Consider the following 17,272-nt stretch of genomic DNA (forward strand, 5'->3'; position numbering starts at 1 on the left):
ATGGACAAGAGATGGCCCTGATTGACCCTGCTTGTGTCGTTGTCATGAGTGATTCCCCTCAGGGAATGACCTTACCCCCTAAGGGAATGCAAGATGTCCCGAATGAAGAATCTTCCGATGTGGGGGTGACTATCGGAGATAGAGAGGCGCTTGAAAGGCCTTCAACCGCTACCGAGGGAATTCCCGAGCTTGATGCTTCACTCATCTTCGGCGAGATGAGCAGGCTTTGTGAGCAGGTAGCTTTTGTAAATCCTATCTGCCATTCTGATCTTTGTCGTTCTGATCTTTGTCTTTTTAACTTGTCTTTTTCATGCCTTCAGGCCAAGGTGCTTTATAGTCAGACTTTCGCCTAGTTCAGGCTGAGGTGACATGTCATGAGCATGAGAAGGCTCATCTTGTTGAACAAGTTACGTAGTTTTCGTTTGCTATCGTCTGAATGTTTTCCAGATCCAAATGTTTTAACATCGTGGATTTGATTCATGCAGTTTGAAAAGGAAGGTTCCCTACTTAGGGAGGGGCTTTGAGCCAGAGACTCTGAAGTCCTCGAACTCAAACGGCATGTGAGAGAGATAACCTTTGAGAGGGATACCCTCCAAGAAAGGATGGCCTCAGTTGGCCATCATCTTCAAGACGCGAGGGCGGATAGTGACAAATATAGAGGTCTCCACTCTGAGTTAGTGGTTGAACTATCCGGGATCAAAACCGAAGCTGAGACGCTTATATCTGCACACAAAGAGGGTGACGTTGTAATAAATTCTCACACCGGGAGAGTGCCTGAGGAGGCCGAACTGAAATTGACTCAAACTGTGGAGCACGCTCGGTTAGAATCTCGGAGGCTAACTCTAGAGGACATACATGCAAGGGATATCAATTTGTCTACCGAGCTCGAGAGGGTGAAGACCCTAGAGGAGAGAGCTGATGCCCTGTTTGCTTCTGAAGATGCGTCAGGTAGTGGTTTAGAAGATGACGAGAATGGAGGCGGGGTTCCCCAAGGGGAAGAGGCTGTTGAAGGTCCTGGGACTGTAGTCGGAACCATTGGGGCACAACCTCCGGCAAAGCCGTCAAAGATGCAAGCTCGATGATAGACTGGGGTTTTGTTTGGCCCCTTCTTTGTAAGGATTTTTCAAAAGCCTTGTAAACGTACCTCTGCGAGCCATATGTATAATAGGCTTTTCGTTTTTTATCATTTCTTTTCTCCTTTTCATTTTGCGAATAATATGCAATACTTTTGATAATCGATTCGAGATCTTATTCCTTGGGTTACACCCTCGGGTTTTTGCTATTGCTGAGCGGCCCGTGACGGTCAAAAGTCGGTTCCCGAGTGTTCTCAAGTTAGACCTATCTTTTATACGTTGGGTCACTGTGACCTTCGATTTTAGTGCTGGCTGTAGTGGCTCTTACACGTTTGGTCGGTGCGATCTTTAATTTTAGTGCTGGAGATAGTGGCTCTTACGCTTTTGATCTTAGGCATGTTTAGTTAACTGTTTGGGTTCAGTCTCCGAATCGGGTTTCGACTCGAGCTCATTCGACCCTTAAGTTTTTGAATTTAAAACTGGCTCTTAGGCTCTTGCGCTTTGGGTCAGTACGACCTTTTGCATGGGTTGGCGACAATGGCTCTTATGCTTTTGCTCTTAGGCATATTTTGTTACCTATTTAGGTTTCAGTCTCCAAGTCAGATGTCGACTCGAGCTCATTCGATCCTCAAGTTTTATATTTAAGGCTGGCCCTTAGGCTCTTACGCATTGTGTCGGTACGACCTTTTGTATGTGTGCTGGCAACAGTGGCTCTTACGCATTGGGTCGGTACAACCTCTTATGTGGGCTGGGGACAGAGGCTTTTACGCGTTGGGTCGGTGTGACCTTTTATAGGCTTTATTTTTCCCTCATTAAGGAATTTTTGAAATAATGTTTGCCTGACTCTTCGAGGGTTTGATAAAAACCTCGATTATGAGTCGTTATATGGCGATGATCGAGCACCTCAGGAGGTTTGGCTCAGTGGCTGAGTGTCTCGAAGCCTGTGATTAGGAGTTGACATAGTCGAAGATCTTTTGCCTATATCGAGGGTAGCCTATTTAATCGGTTCTTTTTGAAGTATATTCGAAGTAACTGAAGGCCTGTGATTTTATAGCGACGGTCGGGCATCCCCCAGTCACGTTAGTTTGGCTGGTACAGCCTTGTGACCATAGTCATCTGTGTTTGGCCGGAGCCTTTTAGTCCCGAGTGAAGTAGTTTCGGCGTCTATATCGAGGTTATGCCTTTTTAGGGGTCTTACAAGTTTGATATATAACCTAAACTTTGAGATCGGGTTTATGCCTTTAGTAAGGTCTTACAAGTTTTACATTCCTTTGAGGTCTTACAGTTTTGGATAATTGGTACAAGTATGGTTCATGCCTTACTTGAGGTCTTACAGATATTTCCACTTGGTACAAGTGTGGTTCATGTGTTGCTTGAGGTTTTACAGATATTGTTGTTGCCTTATATAGGTCTTACGAGACCGAGGTTGCCCGCAAGTGGTCTTATGGCCTCGGGTTTTTATAAGTCAATGGAGATGGAGATAGACTGCAGTCCCCGAGTCGTCGAGGGTTTCTTGACTCGGGAGCCATTACTTGCAAATTTGGTATTGCCTCATTGAGGGCTTACAATTTCGGAATTTCTGACCTGGAGGTCATGTGATATTGAGTCCAGTCCCCAAGTGTTCGGGACTTTTTTGGCTCTGGAGCTATTTTGTGATCTTGTTGTTGCCTCATTGAGGGCTTACGAGTTCGAAGCTCTGACTCGGGGCTTGTATCATTGTGAGTTGTTGATGCCAGTCCCCGAGTGTTCGGGACGTTTTTGACAGAGGAGCGATTTTTGCAAAAATACCAATTTCCTTTGATTACTTGTACAAGTATACATGTTTTTCCTGTTACAGGCTCGGTTGTTCTATGCGGACACGGTTCGATCGACCGTTGGACCTGGTATATTATTTTCCTATCGAGAGCCCACTTAGCGCATCTTGGCTTCTCCGAGTAGGTGACCTTCCGGGGGGATACCCCCTAGTATTTGAGGTTGATTGCGAGAGAAACCTTGAATATATGTTGGTTCCCCCTTAGGTAGCATATAGATATTGCCTCATTAAAAACCTTGCCGGTAAAACCCTTCCAGGGACAAAATCTGGTCGAAGGAAAAGAGTGCAACACATGCCTTAGCATTAGTATCGTTTCAGCATTGATATGTTCCAATTGTTTAGAAGCTGCTCACCTTCCATGGTGTCGAGCCTGTAGGACCCTTTGCCGATTACTCCGAGGATGCGGTACAGTCCTTCCCAATTTTGGCCTAGCTTTCCTTCATTAGGGTTTCGGGTGTTGATGGTGACTTTCCTTAGGACCAAGTCCCCGACTCCGAGATGTCGGAGGTTTGTTCTCCTGTTATAATACCTTTTGATCCTTTGCTTTTGGGCGGCCATTCGAACCAGCGAGGCTTCTCGCTTTTCATCTAATAGTTCGAGGCCGTAGTCATGGCCTCGTTGTTCGAGCTCTCATTGGTGTGGCAGAATCTGGCGCTCAGCTCCCCAACCTCCACTGGTATCAAAGCCTCGGCGCCATACACTAGAGAGAAAGGTGTTTCCGGTGTGCTTGATCTTGAAGTTGTTCGGTATGCCCATATCACTTCGGGCAATATTTCTCTCCATTTTCCCTTAGCGCTGTCCAACTTCTTTTTTAAGTTTTGGATGATGGTTTTGTTTGTGGACTCGGCCTAGCCATTTGCACACGGGTGGTAAGGCATCGACAGGATTCTCTTGATTTTGTATCCTCAAGGAACTGTGTCACTTTGCTTCCGATGAACTGCCTCCCATTATCGCATGTTATCTCGGAAGGAATCCCGAATCGGCACATAATGTGATCCCAGATGAAGTCAATGACTTCTTTTTCTCTTATCTTCTCGAAGGCCTGCGCTTCCACCCATTTTGAGAAATAGTCAGTCATAAATAAAATAAATTTAGCTTTACCTGGTGCCGTTGGTCGGGGTCTGACGATGTCCATTCCCCATTTCATGAATGGCCATGGTGATAAGACCGAATGCAGTTGTTTGGCGGGTTGGTGAATCATAGGGGCATATTTCTGGCATTTGTCGCACTTTCGGACGAATTCCTTAGTGTCTTTTTCCATGTTTTCCCAGTATTAGCATGCCCTGATCACCTTTCGGACTAAGGAATCGGCGGTGGAGTGGTTTCTGCAAGTACCCTTGTGAATTTCTCGGAGTACATAATCTGTGTGTCCTAGCCCCTGACATGCTGCTAGGGGGCCATCGAAAGTTCTTCTGTATAGAATCCCGTTTTCATCGAGCGAGAATCGGGTTGCTTTGGTTCGCAGGGCCCTCGATTCCTTTGGGTCCGTGGGTAATTTTCCATCTTTTCGATAATCAATATATTTATTTCTCCAATCCCATGTTAGGCTAGTAGAATTGATCTCGGCATGACCTTCCTTTGACCACTGATTTGGACAGTTGAATAACTGTTACGCCCCGCAATATTACATCGATATTATGTCCTGCAGTATTATATTACGATGATGTTATGCCTTGCAGTATTACATTACGGTGATGTCACGCTTCGCAATATTAAGTTACGACGATGTGGCACCATGTAGTATCGTGCGTTAAATTTGTTGTAAGGTAATTGACATTAGTCCAAGGAAAGAGATTATTTGGAGATTTTAAGGATTATGCTATTTTAAACAAATGATGAGTAAATTCGTGAAGGTGAGAGGGGAAGCAAGTCAAAAGAAAATAAATTTTTCGTCGAAGTTTGGCATATTGGGATAAAATACGGACTGAGCATTAATACTCAATATTTATGGAATAATACAATACAAGGTAGTACATGACCATGCTAGTATGGTGTACAAGGTATGTTAAAAGAGAGTAGTATTTTAAGTAAGTTGAGATAATTCTTAATTATGTGGGTAATTGGTTAATTACCGGATAGCGGGACATTACCTAATTAATTGGGAATATATTGGATAAGTATTAAAAAAAACATGAGGTGGCAGCCCCCCATGCAATTGTAGTGACTCATACGATAAATTAAAAGGTGGCAATTAGTTAAGATAACATTCATTATTTATGGGGATGATTTGTTCATTCCTGAAGAAATTATCAAGGTCAACCTTTGTCTTGATCTTCACCAACTTGTTGAAATTTCCCAAAACAATACATGATCCCATACACTCCTCCTTCCAAATAACTCAACTTCCCATTGTGCGTAACACCCAAATCAATATCCCTATAATTAAAAAAGTGTTGCTCTTGGGTATTTTGACACAAAAGGAGTCATATAGTTGTATAGTACTCTTGTCAAGTTGAGATAATGGTTTGCAGCCTCAACTTCACCTCCATTCCAATTCGTTGAATATTGAATCTTGGCTATATTTCTAAATCTATGTGGAAATGTCTTAGCAGAAGGTTAGCGAAGTGTATCAAATCAGAAGCCTATGCTGATATAGTGAAATACTACATTGGAGCCATGCCCATTTTCAAGGTTTGTGCATAGGGGTCCTTGTTCTCTATTTCGATCTCACTGTTACATGTTTCGTCACAATTAACGTGTGTTAAAAGGATTGTCAAGAGAATTGACTTAGGTATGTTAAGGCTAATCTCTTCCTTCATTTTGCATGATCTCATCATTTCACAAGTTTGGTACGAGGCATAAAGAAATATTCATATCCCAGAATTTATGTATATTTTGCTAGTCTCGCAAATTGCGTATATTTTCCTAGTATTTTAAGTTATAATATTCTCCTTATCGGGACTTCATATTCAGTTGAGTATTTCCTTCTTCCAGTCAAGAGAGAAGAGAAGTTACATATATATAGTATTAAAAGTATTTTCATTATCATCGAGCTATAATCGATGGGCAGGCCCCTATTGGGCAACCTTTGATCAGATGTTAAGTTATATACTGATCCTATTGTGGTTGAGCGCTTATGAGCGAGCCCAGTTGGTCGAGATACAGACAAGTTTTATATTGACATTTAGTCAGCATTCTCAGTCGTCTTATAATGTGGCCAGTTGCCAAAGTATGACATCATATGTTCAGAGCCCCTTAGTTGCAAGTTGGTACGCAAGGATAGGTGAGGCACTAGGTGCTGGGCTCGCCCCCCCCCCAAGTTTGGGGCATGACAAAAGTGGTATTAGAGCAGTTCTATCCTATGGAGTCTACAAGCTGTGTCTAGTAGATTCTTGTTTATGGGTGTGTCGTGCACCACACTTATAAGCAGGAGGCTACATGGCATTTAGGATTGTCACTCTTTCTTCTTACTCTAGATCGTGTGGTAGAGCTCACTTATAAGAATCCGAATTCCGAAATTCTATTTTATTCGAAATAAGACGATGCGTACATCCGGAAAGAAGGTTGGAAAGAGAGATAGTTGTGGAAGAGCGGAGTCAGAGGAGTTGGATTTTTATATGATGCCTACGATAAGCAAATATGAGGTCTTTGGAAGATCATGGGTATACTGAAAGGCGTAAACTTCCTGATAAGAAGTCTTAAGGCAAGAATGCCTATCCATCTTTATGGTGAAGGACAATGAGAGACTAAGAAGATAAGTATAAGTTTCAGCAAGTAAAAGGAGCAAGGTGAAAAAGGGTACGAGGTACCCAGGTAATGAAGGTTAATAGCATTTATAATTGAGGCAGAGGAACATAAGCTTTTTGAGTTATATTCAATAGTAACAGAGGTATATACAATTGGTCGCACCCCTTCCATATATGCCCTATGGGGGTTAACAAAAGTAGTATAAGAAGATATGATGAATGAATTGATTGCGTCAGTTGACATTTCCGAAGGATATTGCAAATGTGCTAATAGATCTCTTTATGAGACACCTAGATGGTGCACTTTAAAATAGTGCAGCCAGATATGAGTACTACAAAGACACGTACTATAAGCCTTAAAGGGATAAATATTACCTTAGTGTGGCTCGCGTCCCTAGTAAAGAGAGAACGTTAAGCAACTTGAAGAGCCACTGGATAGAGCAAAGGAAAAATAAAAGCGAAAGAATGTCGTATTAAAGTTTTCACAAGAAAAGGGATATGCTAAAATATTAGCAGAGTAATGAGAAGAGAGATAAGGAAGCATTATAAGTTAGGGACCCAATGATTGGAAAGTACTCGGCATCATGGTAATTTCAGATTTCATTTTGGCAATAATAGAATGGTCCACAGAAGGAGATTCATGATGGATTCAGAGAATGGTCATTCAGGGAGACGCTTCCCTAGAGCAAGCAATATGAGCAAAGTTAAGCTTAAGAGACTGTATGTTCCAGTTACACTAAGTGTCACCCTCGCGAGTAAAGGAATTTGTCATCCTTGGTACAGAAGGATTGTCGCGAGGCGAGTAAGGATCATTGATGTTGAGAAACGACGCTAAAGATGAAGAGGTAAAATATCTATAGGTATATCCTCGTGGCTTAAGCTTTTAGTACACTCCTAAAGGGGGGAATATGGAGTGATGTGACATTAAGTTAGAATTAAGTGGTTCTAGTGACTATGGAATGGTAAAGAAAGTAAAGATTCCTGCCCGAGCTGTTATTAATAAATAAGGAGCCAGTGCGAGATGTAAGTTAAGACAAAGGAAATAACCCAAGAAAGATTACAAGGAATATTGATATGAGAATGGGCCAACGAGTAGTTAGTAATTGGTTAGGAAGATCCCAGTTATGGCTAAATAGGAGGTTACAGACGAGTCATCAGATCGTGTAAGATAAACATAGTAGAACCCAACATGGAGAATTCAGCCTCGAAGAATATCATTATAATACTTGAAGTATATTCAAACAAGCGTCGGGGTAGTTAAAGGTACCGTATGAGTGTTACAGGGATAAAAGAGAGTTCCACTGGGAAGGTAGTTAAAATATCGGTTCAGAAGTAACCATACAAGCACAAGGGCATGGAAGTAAGCAACTATGGATGATTAGATTATAGGAAAATAAGGACATCAAAAAGGTCCGTAATAAGCTCACAGCTTTATGAGAGTCAAGGGTTCTCCCTAAGTACTACAACGAAAGCCTAGTTGAGGAGATAAGGAAGAAGGTTTCAACCTAAGCATAATGACCTAAAGAGAAAATGGTCGTGTAACAACAATCTCGTAACAACTATGTAAGCATTCCAAAGGAAAATGACACCTACCATGGCTAATGAATAGGAAGTAAGAATAAAAGTAATATTCGAGGTCATATGAGTTGCATGAAAACTCTGGAAAGTGTGGGCACTAAGATAAGCTAAGTATGGACGCAATAAGGGGGCAGGAAGACCAGGAAAAATAATAGCTTACGTTGAAAGAAAGCTAAGACGGAACGAAAGAATTATTTGATCAATGATCCAGAGTTAGTATGTTATGGATACACTCAAGATTTTGGAACATTATCCAGGCAGCATATTTGTTGACAATCATTCAGCCATAGAAGACTCCGATATAAGTTAAAAGAAAGAATTGAGACCAGGGCATAGATAAAGGATTGAATTGTTAGAAGATTGTATCAGGGATATTCCATAATGCCCATGAAAGGCTAAGGTAATAACTAATACCATGAGCCATGAATCGGAAGATAGCTTAAGCCTACGTAAAGGCTGATCAGAAGGAAGAGGAAACTAAAGAATTACATCACCTAAGTGAATCAGGAGTCTGACTATTGGATCTAGGAAAAAGAATTATAGAAGTTGTGCTTGAGAACATGACAGAATCGCTCTTAATATCAGACGTTCAAGAGAAATAACACAACAACCATAATCTATAAGGGCTCTACAAGGAAGCCAGTTAGAAGAAGTACCAGCCTCATAAGAAGTCAGTACGAAGCTCCCACTGGATTGTGTGTGTACCAGAGGTGCGAGTATTATAAAGAGCTTCAAGTTATGGACGTGAGTTACACCTAGATGGAAGGTAGGTTATGAAAGAGATAGAAGATATGATTCGAGATTTTAAGTAAGTAAGGTAAAAGTGAACAACGTACGAGATACTAAAATGCAGAAAGTTGTGAATAGTCCATACTTCAGATAGAAGGTTATAAGCACGGGGATTCAAAATCCAGGAATGATAGCGGCATCATTAGTGGCATATCTTCCAGCCTATGGTTTCTACGTATCGAGAGGTGTAGTTAAAAGAGTATAGAAGAGTTAGAGACGAGGTGACGTCTCGTTTGTTATTCCAGAATAACATAAGGAAATCTATGGTGCAAGCAAGTTGAAGAAAGGTTGCAAGTAGTATAAATGGATATGTGTAGGTTGCAAGATAAAGTATGGTAGAGCGACAAGGTTTAGGAAGACATGAGTAAGGATGAGAAAAGGCGAGTGAAAAGGTGACGAGAATGGATAAGTCCTTGGGATTAAGCCCATGAAAACAAGAAAAGCTGATGGTTTCTCTAAGTTATAGAAAGCTTAGTATAGCCTGAATGAACTCAAAGGAGTCTAAGACTAGTAGCATTTAGAAAAGATGGAATATTGCCCTGATAATACAATGAGGGTGTAATTGTGATGGATAAAGGGTGACGTTTAGGCCTTCAATTGAGTAATGATCTGACGAAGAAAAGAAAGGGATCTTATGAATTGAAAAGGATTAAAATACCCACGCAAGGTGAATCATATTGGGATGTTGTGAGATACGGTTATGAAAGCATGGTATCCCCCAGGTATGTGAAAGCATTAAAGGGCATAAATTTATACGTATTGGATAAGTAATGAAAGTAACTTGGAATTTTGTAGCAGACCTCAGTAACGAGAAATCGAGGTAAGAGTTATGGTATAATATGACCTATCTTGATGCAGTAAAGTCATACGGATGGATAAATGGATTTATAAAAAAAGGTATAGCAATATTCATAAGTTCAACAAAGTACCGAGTGAAGGACTTCAGTACACCTATAGAGGCCCAGAGCTATTAAGCCTTGTATATACAGAGTAAAGACTAGATATTGACTAAAAGATAAAAAATAAAAAAAAATAAAAGATGAATCGCATAAGTACACTTACAAAGTCGGGGTCATACAGGTTGCATGGAAGGAGGTAACAATAGTTGTAAGATTAGGAAGATGTTGACCATAGGTCATGATATGAGCAAAAAGACTAAAGGGGGGAATACCCTAGACTTTGGATTTATTCATAGAGCAACTGCTTAAATGACAAGAAGAGTATTAAGGTATTCACAAGAGCTATAAGTTACGAAAATGATAAGAGCGTCAGTCAACATTCGAGGACAAATGTTCCAAAGGGGGGAATGATGTTATGCCCAACAATATTACATTGATATTACGTCCCGTAGTATTATATTACGATGATGTTATGCCTTGTAGTATTACATTATGGTGATGTCACGCTTCGCAATATTAAGTTACGACGATGTTGCACCCTGTAGTATCGTGCGTTGAATTTGTCGTAAGGTAATTGACATTAGTCCAAGGAAAGAGATTATTTGGAGATTTTAAGGATTATGCTATTTTAAACAAATGATGAGTAAATTCGTGAAGGTGAGAGGGGAAGCAAGTCAAAAGAAAATGAATTTTTCGTCAAAGTTTGGCATATTGGGATAAAATACGGACCGAGCATTAATACTAGATATTTATGGAATAATGTCATACAACGTACTACATGACCATGCTAGTATGGTGTACAAGGTATGTTAAAAGAGAGTAGTATTTTAAGTAAGTTGAGATAATTCTTAATTATGTGGGTAATTGGTTAATTACCGGGTAGCGGGACATTACCTAATTAATTGGCGATATATTGGATAAGTATTAAAAAAACATGAGGTGGCAGCCCCCCATGCAATTGTAGTGACTCATACGATAAATTAAAAGGTGGCAATTAGTTAAGATAACATTCATTATTTATGGGGATGATTTGTTCATTCCTGAAGAAATTATCAAGGTCAACCTTTGTCTTGATCTTCACCAACCTGTTGAAATTTCCCAAAACAATACATGATCCCATACACTCCTCCTTCCAAATAACTCAACTTCCCATTGTGCGTAACACCCAAATCAATATCCCTATAATTAAAAAAGTGTTGCTCTCGGGTATTTTTACACAAAAGAAGTCATATAGTTATATAGTACTCTTGTCAAGTTGAGATAATGGTTTGCAGCCTCAACTTCACCTCCATTCCAATTCGTTGAATATTGAATCTTGGCTATATTTCTAGCTCTATGTGGAAATGTCTTAGCATAAGGTTAGCGAAGTGTATCAAATCAGAAGCCTATGCTGATATAGTGAAATACTACATTGGAGCCATGCCCATTTTCAAGGTTTGTGCATAGGGGTCCTTGTTCCATATTTCGATCTCGCCGTTACATGTTTCGTCGCAATTAACGTGTGTTAAAGGGATTGTCAAGAGAATTGACTCAGATATGTTAAGGATAAGTTATTCCTTCATTTTGCATGATCTCGTCATTTCACAAGTTTGGTACGAGGCATAAAGAAAAATTCATATCCCGGAATTTACGTATATTTTGCTAGTTTCGCAAATTGCGCATATTTTCCTAGTATTGTAAGTTATAATATTCTCCTTATCGGGACTTCATATTCAGTTGAGTATTTCCTTCTTCCAGTCAAGAGAGAAGAGAAGTTATATATATATAGTATTAAAAGTATTTTCATTACCATCGAGCTATAATCGATGGGCAGGCCCCTATTGGGCAACCTCTGATCAGATGTTAAGTTATATACCGATCCTATTGTGGATGAGTGCTTATGAGTGAGCCTAGTTGGTCGAGATAAAGAGCCTAGTATGGTCGAGTGCGTATGAGCGAGCCTACTACGGCAGAGCAGTTATATATATATACCGAGCCTATTATGGCCGAGCGCGTATGAGTGAGCCTACTACGGCAGAGCAGATATATATATGTATACCGAGCCTTATAGTGCCGAAAAGCTATTTTACTTACTATATTGAGAGAATTGAGTCAGTATCAGCCGGTAACATATCTTCAGATTATCTTTGACTTCCAGCTACTTGTAGTTATTATATTATCAGTTCAGTTTTAGCTTTCAGTATATTGCCTTACATACTCAGTACATTTTTTCGTACTGACATCCCTTTTTTGGGGGCACTGCATTTCATGAGTGCAGGTCAGACAGACGGACTAGTAGGCCTCTTTAATAAGTGTTGCCCGAGTTCAGATTGATCGGTAAGCTCCATGCCATTCAAAGTTTCTGAGACTAGAGCCTTATTTATATCTTGTATATATACGTATATATGTTATGAGTAGGTCGGAGGGTCGTTCCGATCACAGTATATCTATTAGTATAGGCTTGGAGACATATCTTGTCAGTTAGTGCAGTATATTGGGCTTTCAAGCCTTGCATGTATATTTAGTTGGTTTATCTGCTGTTATAAATATGATGGCCTTGTCGGCCAAGTTTTATATTGATATTTAGTCAGCATTCGCAGTCGTCTTACAATGTGGCCCATGGCCAAAGTATGACATCATATGTTCAGAGCCCCTTAGTTGCAAGTTGGTATGCAAGGATAGGTGAGGCACTAGGTGCTGGTCTCCCCCCCCCCCAAGTTTGGGGCGTGACAATAATAGCCCCGGAGAGTAGATCATCTTCTTCAACAGATGATCCCAGGTTTGCGAGGGCATCGGCCTCGCTGTTCGGCTCACAAGGTATGTGGACCAGGGTCCATTCTTTGAAACGGCGTAATGTGATTTGGATTTTGTCCAAATACCTTTGCATCATGTCTTCTCGGACCTCTAGCTCCCATTTACCTGGTTTACTACCAGGACTGAATCGCATTTTGCTTCGACGATCTCGGCTTCCAAGCTTTTGGACAATTCCAGTCCTGCAATCATAGCCTCATACTCGGTTTCATTATTAGTCAATCTTGTGGTTTTTATAGATTGCCTGATTATGCCACCCGTGGGTGGCTTCAGGACTACACCGAGTCTGCATCCTCTCACGTTTGTGGCGCCATCAGTGAACAGGGTCCATACCCTGGAAGATGTGCCCAATTTTAGTAAGAGTTCCTTTTCTACATCGGGCACGAGAGGGTGTGAGAAGTCTGCCACAAAGTTTGCCAGAATTTGGGACTTGATGGACGTTCGGGGTTGATACTCGATGCCGTACCCCCGAGTTTGATGGACCATTTGGCCAATCGGCCCGATAGTTTGGGCTTATGCAATATGCTTCGGAGAGGGTACATTGTTAAAACTCAAATACATTGGCATTGAAAATAGGGTTTCAATTTTCGCGATGCACTTATTAACGCAAGAGCTAATTTTTCTAGGTGCGGATACCTGGTTTCGGCATCCCCTAGGGTCTGACTTACATAATAAATAGGAAATTGCGTACCTTGCTCTTCTCGAACCAGCACACCGCTTACCGCTATCTCGGATATGGCCAGGTATAGATAAAACATTTTATCCTCTTTTGGCGTGTCGAGCAAAGGCGGACTAGTCAGATACCGTTTCAGTTCCTCTAAGGCGTGTTGGCATTCTGGAGTCCACTCGAAGTTGTTTTACTTTTTGAGTAAAGAGAAGAAATGATGACTCCTCTCTGACGACCTTGATATGAATATGCCCAGAGCCGTTATTTACTCTGTCAGCCGTTGCATGGCCTTTACATTATTTATCACTGTGATTTCTTCGATGGCCTTGATTTTGTCGGGGTTGATCTCAATCTCTCTGTTTGATACCACGAAGCCTAAGAATTTTCCCGAACCCACTCCGAAGGCACACTTCTCGGGGTTAAGCTTTATGTTGTAACTTTTGAGGATGTCGAATGTTTCCTGCAAATGAGTCAAATGGTCCTCTGCGCGTAGAGACTTAACTAGCATTTCATCAATATAAACTTCCATGGATTTGCCTATTTGATGCTCGAACATTTTATTAACTAAACATTGGTACGTAGCCCCTGCATTTTTCAGCCCGAAGGGCATTACATTGTAACAATAGGTACCATACTTTGCGATGAACGAAGTCTTTTCCCTATCCTTGGGGTTCATCTGAATTTGATTATACCCCGAGTAGGCGTCGAGAAAGGTGAGGGTCTCCTGGCCAGCCGTAGCATCGGCCAGACGATCGATGTTAGGCAATGGGAAAGAATCCTTGGGGCATGCCTTATTTATATCTTTACAATCTACACGCATTCTTAACTTACTTCCCTTTTTGGGCACTACAACTACGTTGGCCAGCCATTCGAGGTACTTTACCTCTCTAATAGACCCTATTTTAAGGAGTTTCGTTACCTTGTCCTTGATGAATGTGTGTTTTACTTTGGACTGGGGTCTTCTTTTTTGCTTCACCGGTTTAAACCTGGGGTCGACACTCAATCGATGGGTGGTTATTTCCAGCAGGATTCTTGTCATATCTAAGTGGGACCAAGCGAAACAGTCAATGTTATTAATAAGAAATTGAATGAGTTTTTTTCTGAGTTCTGGGGTTAATCCCGTTCCCAGGTATACCTTCCGATCTGGGAGATGCTCGACCAAAACAGCTTGCTCCAATTCTTCAATTGTCGATTTCGTTGCATCCAACTCTTTGGGGACAACGAAAGTTCGAGGAGCAAGGAAATCTTCTTAATCATCCTCGGGGGTCTGTATGTTCCCAAACTCATCCGAGGTGGAGTGTATGGGTTTCGGTGCCTCCTAGTAAACTGCGAACATTTCTTTTGTCGCATGTTGTTCTCCATATATGGTTGTTATGCCATCTTTTGTTGGAAATTTTATCATCTGGTGCGGAGTTCACGGCACTGCCCTCATGCCGTATATCAACAGCCTGCCAAGCAATGCGTTGTACCTTATGTCACCGCTGATGACGTGGAACTTGGTGTTCTGAACTGTACCAGGCATATCAACCGGGAGGGCGATCTCTCCTTTCATTACTTCACCAGCCATGTTAAAGTCGTGGAGGACCCGGGAGGTGGGTACGATCTAATCGAGCAACCCAAGTTGTTCTACTAACTTCGAACTGATTACGTTGGTCGATCAACCTGGATCTACGAGCACACGTTTAATTCGAACATTACTTAAAAGAAATGAAATTACCAGCGCGTCGTTGTATGGTTCTGCCAAGGTCTCGAGATCCCCCTCACTGAATGCGAGGGTGTCTTTGGTCATGCGGTCTCGGATCTGCCCTTCTATTGCAGCGGATATTTTTATCCGTTTGATCACGGGTCCTTGGGAGATGTCGGTCCCCCCGATAATCATATGAACGACATGCCGAGGAATCTCTCTTTTTGCCCAGGTTGGATGTTTTCGAGTTTCCCACTGAATTTCTCAGTGCGCTTTCTAGTTAATGTGAGGATCGGCGTTAACGCATTGGGCGTCCCACGAGGTCGTACCCTTGGGAATCGGCTCTAATATTCTCTCAGGGTTTCACGGTGGCACACCCATACTTGGAATAACCGTACCGCCCTTCCCATAGTTTTTGAGGCTGTTGTTTTCAGGCGCACTTATTGGTTTGGGCATTTTGACCTGAAATCAAAGATCTTGGACAAGAAAAAGTGTGAAAGATAACTTGCGTTGTGTAGTTAAACCAGCAAAAAGATAATCACTATTATTTTAAGCCCCACGGTGGGCGCCAAACTGTTTACCGTGAAAATGGTAATAACAATTAAATTTGATTTAATGGTTCTAAAAATACGTGATCTATTTTTATGCTAGTTGTTAGGCAGTTGATGCTATGTGAAAGACCTAGAAACGAGATAAGAGCTTGAGAGCAAGGCGATAACCAGACCGAACGATTAATAATCGGGGCCTTGAGCTTGCCTATTCGAGGGCCTCGGGGTCGAGTTTGAAGCTCGGCTGAGAGCTATCGAGGGTGGTCGATAGAGACTAACAGTTATAAATAAATCAATGACGACTCTTTATGGCCAATAATAAGCAATAAATGATGAACTATAAGTAGAACACAATAAATATGAGCAATTAATGAGGTAATGAGATCAAGAGAATGTGTTAGAGAGCAGAGTGAATGTTCTTGTGTATTTAGTATTTAGAAACAGATGTTTCCAAAATGACAAGGATCCCCTTTATATATGAGGTGGAATCCCAGCATAGTACAAGTACATTTATTACAAAGATATGGGGATGGGACAGCTAGCTGATGCCATGATTCGGGTCTAAACTTAGCTCACTAGACTTTGTCAACCCTTGTTGTGCACCTTGGGAACTCCCCACTTTTCCATCATAGTCGTTGGTCTGCGTCGCCCCGAGGTTGAGCGTTGATAGCCCTCGAGGGGGAATCTCGACCCTAGTCTCGAACATTGTGAAATATGCTTACGAGGCACCATAATGACGGAAAATTGGACCCTTCGATTTTACCATATACAGATACTTTGGGAAAACTCGAAGTAAAACGGGAAAATAAGCCTAAGGGGGAAATTCCGAACTAAAGAGGCTACGGCCATATTAACACAACTCGGAGACGTCCGAATTCCATAACAAAATAGGCCTTCGAATTCTTTCGTAAATCGGTTAAAAGGGCTACCCCCAGCGAAAACATGAAAGGTTACGATAACATCAAGCCTTAAAACTCTAAAGAGTACAAAATTGTTCGAACTCTCGAACAGTTCCTTATTTCATGCTAAGGCATTACAACCTCTATGAACACGGATGATAAACAAAGGGAAAACTTTAAAAGCCAAAAAGGGGAGAAAAGCCTTATGTATACAATCGATCGTTTTACAAAGGCCAGATCGGCCAAATACAAAATTTACATACTTTCACTTTGAGTTCGAGATATCCTTCTCACTTGACTAGAAATCCTAAGGGCTACCTAATCCCCAGTTCGAGCATGTCCTCACTCGATCATTAAGCTTAAGGGCTATGTACACTCAAGTTCGAGTTATCATTCGAGTTCTATCGATTAGAAAAGGTCGAAGGCGGGGCTTATTATAGGCCCTTACCTTCCCAAAACCTTGGACCCATGAGCACAACTTCATGATCTTATGCTAAGGCATTTTGACCCTTACATGAAATATCCACACACAAAAAAAAAAGACAACAGATTCATAAGCTATGGAAAGGAAGAAGTTTTATATTCATCAAAAACTTTTTACAAAGGCAACACGACTCGATGGAAATTCTTTACAAAATGCCAAAACAACCTCGATGGAAGTTCTTTACAAAAAAGCGAGAAACTAAGAGCCTAAGTGTCCTGATTGTCTCCAGGAGCGGCATCCCCATCCTCGGGGTCTTCTGCACTTTCGAATCCGCTCAAGCTTTCAGATTTGTCATCATCAGGATAAGCTAATTTCTCATCTTCAAGCTTCTTGACGTTCTCGATCTCGGTTGAAAGGTCGAA

Source organism: Nicotiana sylvestris, chromosome 9 (assembly GCF_000393655.2).
Source record: "Nicotiana sylvestris chromosome 9, ASM39365v2, whole genome shotgun sequence".
Classification (NCBI taxonomy): domain Eukaryota; kingdom Viridiplantae; phylum Streptophyta; class Magnoliopsida; order Solanales; family Solanaceae; genus Nicotiana; species Nicotiana sylvestris.